Source organism: Nannospalax galili, unplaced genomic scaffold, assembly GCF_000622305.1.
Source record: "Nannospalax galili isolate Female #2095 unplaced genomic scaffold, S.galili_v1.0 scaffold1028, whole genome shotgun sequence".
NCBI lineage: Eukaryota > Metazoa > Chordata > Mammalia > Rodentia > Spalacidae > Nannospalax > Nannospalax galili.
This window is the reverse complement of record NW_008357999.1, coordinates 85,743-90,969: the sequence shown is the minus strand read 5'-3', so window position 1 is coordinate 90,969 and position 5,227 is coordinate 85,743.

The following is a 5,227-nucleotide window of genomic DNA, read 5'->3' as shown; positions in this document are numbered from 1 at the left end:
GTGTGTGTGTGTGTGTGTGTGTGTGTGTGTGATATGGGGGGAGAATGCACATGCCACAATGCACATATGGAGTAGTTGGAGGAAAACTTTCTGTTGAATCAGTTCTGTCCTTCCATTTTTATGTGGGTCCCAGGGATCAAATACAGGCTTATACCACAAGCACCCTTTTAAAACTTCTGACTCTTTTGTAATAACACTCAGCTTACGTTGTACATCAGTACAAAATATTTTCTTCTTTTAAAAAATTATTACATTTATTTGTTTATTGTATGTGTGTACATGCACGTGTGTATACTTGTGCATGTTTGTATACCATGACACACATGTGGAGATCAGAGGACAACTTGCAGGAGTCAGTTCTCTTCTTCCATCACGTGGCTCCTGGGCACTAAACTCAGTTTTTCCAGCTTGGCAGCAAGCCCCTTCACCTGCTGAGTCATCTCTGTGGCCCAATTTTCTTTCTTTATACCCTATTCTCTATAAGCTTTGTTAGGTCTTTTTGAGACAGGGTCTCTCTGTAGCCCCAGCTGGCAACCATCTATAAGCTTTTTATTCTACCTAAAAAGTTTCTATTATCTTTCTCTGATACCAAGGCATTTCAGTAAATGTACAACACCCAGTACCCCTAAGGTGAGTTGAAGTGGCATCTTCAGGGTTTGGTGCAGCTGTTTCCTCAAAGTGCCTGGTAATAATGCAGTTTGAGATCTTAACATTGATGCCTTCATGGTCTCCAACATCACTCCTGCAGATTAGGTACCACTTAGAAGCAGCAAAACGCAGTTCACCTTCTGTCTAGTGCATATTTTGCATCCTTTAGTGTGGAAACGGCTTTTATTAATGGGCAGAGTCTAGACCGATGACTTTTAATTAACCCCAGCAAAACCACGTGCTCTTGTATCTGTGACCTTGGCACCTAATCCCATTTCCTTGGCAACTTCAATTTGGCACTCCACTCTAAAGGGGAATGAATGAATGAATGAATGAATGAGTGAATGAATGACTATGAGCTTGAGAATTACAGACTCTTCCTCCCAGAGCATCAAAGGATCCTGTCACACTTGGCGTCTTTCTGAGCCTGCTGTCTCACTGCCCTGTGTTACCTTCCCTGATCCTCCGTCCAATAACCCGCAGAACTTTCTCCCCTCTGGACAGGCTTGCTCACACCTCTTACTTTACAATCCATTCTACTGTTTTAGCATCCAAGTGTATTTATATTGGAGCGGCTGTGTATAACCTTTCTCTTTCAGTTCCTCATAAGACTATGGAGGAATCTGTAGTTATATTTTTATTCCATTATAGTACCCAACATGGGAGGGGATGTGTGAGAACAAGGGTAAATAATGAATGAATGAATGAATGAGTGAATGAATGAATGAATGAATGAGTGAATGAATGACTATGAGCTTGAGAATTAACATATCAACGTGCTGAAAGGCAGTGTCCCATCACCATTGGACATAGTGGGGTTGGGAAGGATGCACGACCTTGAATCAGTGTGAACTAGGGTTGAAAAGACCAGATGATCCTTTAAGATTAAGGGTGCAGATGGACCTGTACTTCCCCAACGAGGCTGGAGAAACCATGTGGAATGAAAACGTAAGTGTAGCCTGCCCTTTGACACAGTTCTGAGATACATCTGGAGGAACCGGTGCCTGCTGGGTTCAAACCCACTCTTAAATACTTACTTTTTAAAAAATTTTGTTGAGGGTAGTTGTAATGTTGGGGTAGTTAATAATGCCTGCACTCTAGGTCTTCATGTGCCGACTTGCTCCCCCCGCCCCTTCTGAAGTCCTCCTAAGCTGAGCTATATCATGTGATGCTGGAGCATCTTCATATTCCTTGCACTGGGTTTGCAAATCCTCCTAGCTCCACACATGATGGCCTTGGTCTGCTTGCACCGGGCAGAACAGGTGGATGCAAACAGCTATAGCAGTCACTGGAGACATTTAGGAAAGACATGCTTTGGAGCTGCACAGCAAAGCCTGATGCTTTCTAGTTGACTAAAGCCAAGGATCATCTAGCACACACAGAGGAAGATGAATAGATACAGATTGCTGGTTAGCTTTTTATTGGCGACATGACACAAACTAGAATCACCTGGGAAGAAGAACCGTCAATTCAGGGACTTCCTCCATCAGATTGGCCTGGGGCCATGCCTCTGGGACATTTCTTCTATTATTTATTTAGTTTTGAGACAGAGTCCCCTGTAGCCCCAGCTGACCTGGAACTCCCTGTATAGACCAGGCTGACTTTGATCTCACAGACATCTGCCTCCCAAGTGCTGGGATTAAAAACTTGCCCCATCATGCCTGCTCAGCTCTGATGACTATGATTATTTTGTCATTATTATGGTATTTAGATCCTCCATCCACAATTCCCCATATTGCCCCCCACCCTACTTAAAATACTCTATTTTATATACATATATATATGGCCTGTAGAATCTAATTTTTGTCCCCAAATGTCCTTCAGTGTGGGTCCAGTCACCTACCAAGAGTCCCATTCTTGAAAGAGACTGTCTCTGCACTTCCCAGTAGTCATCGTTGCCAAAATTTCCTTAGGTTGGGTTTTCTTACCCACTTCCTTGTGTCCACACTGGGGTTCTGTCTGCTTTGAGCTTGCACGGGATCTGTCACCATTACTGTGAGTTCATATGAGTCCACCTCTGGCTCTTATAGCCTTTCTAATTTGGGGCATTTTCTTGATTGCTGATTGATGTAGGTGATTCAAGCTCACTGGAGGGAGTGCCACCCCTGGGCAGGTGAGCCAGGGCTGTATAAGAAAGGTTGCTGAGCTAGCCAGGGGAAGCAAGCCAGTAAGCAGTGTTCCTCTGCAGTCTCTGCTTCAGCTCCTGCCCTGACTTCCCTCAGTAATGGACTGTGACCTGCGAGTTGTAAGATAAAAGAAACTCTTTCCTCCCACGTGGCTTTTTGATCCTGGTGTTTATATCACAGCCACAGAAAGCTAACCAGGGCACCGAGAAGCTGCTTACTTGCTTACAGGTTTGTGACCAGAACTGAGAAATTTTCAGAGAAGAGAACACATGACAGATGGGTCCTAGTTTCATTCCCAGTTGCTGTGATAAAATAACCTGTCAAAAGCAACTTTAGGGAGTAAAGGTTGACTTGGCTTACAAACTCGGGTTCCAGTCCATGACTGCAGGAGCATCAAGACAATGGGAAGGTGAAGCAGCTGCCCACATCACAGCACAGTCAAGTGCAGAGAGCAGTGAACTCGTGTCTGCGTGCTTGTGCTCAGCCAACCTTCCCCACACTCTTACACTTCTGGATTCCCTGCCCAGGAAACGGTGCTACCCACAGTGCGCAGGTCTGACCACCAATCAAGATACCCAACCTCACACACATGCCCATAGGCTAACCCAATCTAGACAATCCCACATCGAGACTCTCTTACCAGATGACTACACTCTATCAGGTTGACAATTCAAAGTACTAGAGAGCTGGAGAGATGGCTCAGTGGTTAAAATCACTGGCTGCTCTTGCATAGGACCTGAGTTCAAATCCCCACACCCACGTGGTGGCTAACAACTGTACATAACTCCAATTCCAGGGGAATCCGGTGCCTTCTTCTGACCTCTCCGGGCATTGCACAACAGGGGTGCACTTACACACATGCAGGCAATACACTCAGACACATAAAATAAAAGTATTTAAAGAAAAATTAACTATTGGGCTGGCAAAATGGCTCAGCAGGTAAAGGCACTTGCTGCCAAGCCTGATGACTTGAGTTTGATACCATGCACCCACATGCTGGAAGGAGACAACGGACCATTATTTAATAGACTCTTGATGTCCACACTTTGGCCATTTGTGACCTTTTGTGTTCCTGGCCCTTGGCTGCATGACAGAGCTTCATTATGGAGAACTGAGTCCTTAGTGTCCTCTTCTTCATCCCTGTTTTATGTTCCATGGGCCTTAGGTGTAGAGGTTGCATTGCAGATGTGTCCCTTAGGCCTGAGCAATTCATAGACAATGTCCGTGTGTGACTAGTTGTGGTACTTGGTATTAGTCTCTGACTGGTGCAAAATGAGCTTCTTTGATGAGTGGTGACTGGGATACTTGCCTGTAAATATAAGGATGCAAATTTTGCACATAGTAAGAAATCACATTAGTCTAGCGATGAAAGTTTTGGGGTTTTCTCTAAGCTCTATGACCACTCCAGCCATGTGTATTAGATTATGTTACAGTACCACACTTGAGTTTCCTCCCTTTGAGTGGGCTTTTAGTCAGATTAGGTAGCTTTGGATTGCCCCCAAGACAAAAGTGCCTCTAGTGCACCAATGGAGTATGCTGTGCTGGCCGTTGATGTGGTTATTTGGTCCTGAAGCTGGTGCTGGATCATCCATTGATGTTTTCCTTGGCACCTTCAAAGCGCTCTCCAAGGCTGAGAGCTCACCTTCAGGGGAAGTGATTGCAGGTCAGTTGCAGCTCTATTTCTCCAAATCTTGTGTCTGAAGTATACTCTGTCTTCAGCAGTAGGGTCTTACCTTCAAGTTCTGGGAGGCCATCAAGGGCTGTGGCAATAGCATGAGTAATTTCGGGAGTCTCTTGGACCACCCTGGCCAACAACTCAAAGGAAGGTGTCTCCTGTCTGGCACTGTTTCTTGTTATGTAGCCTTTAGCTGTACACATGGACTCAGGTAGAGATAATGTACGTGTAATTGGTCAGTAGGTTGTTGGACTAATATGGTTTCCTCTGGTTTTTTAAAACTAGCTAGGCATTGTTTATCTCTCTCACTTTCCAACCCTTCTGCCATGGTTTCCCCATTTAAAGTGCCCCCATTTCCCCCATTTCTCCCTTGATAATACCCTTCTCCTATGCTCTCACCTCTCTTGATAGAGACACGCATGGAGCTGTCATCTCTTGTGGAGGGAAACAAAAGGTAAAGTCAACAATAAAAAGTAGTGCTGCATTTCTTGATATAGGGGCAAGTGTCCTAGAAAAAGAGAAAGTTGGAGCCAGATATGGCCAGATGAGAGAGGGATGGGGGTGGGTGTTGTGGGCATGGGCATGCCAGCAAGAGTGTATTGTGCAGAAACTTGAACTGTTAAGAGAAGGTAGATGTGGGTGTCTGGGATAGAGGGTGCTTTGGTGGTGGAAAAGTCACAGGTCTGCATGGTGACTGGACATACCCTGGGCGAACAAGGGTGGGGTGAGGTGAGGCTGAGGTCAGAGGGGCAGCCAGAACCAGGTTGTGTGGGACATC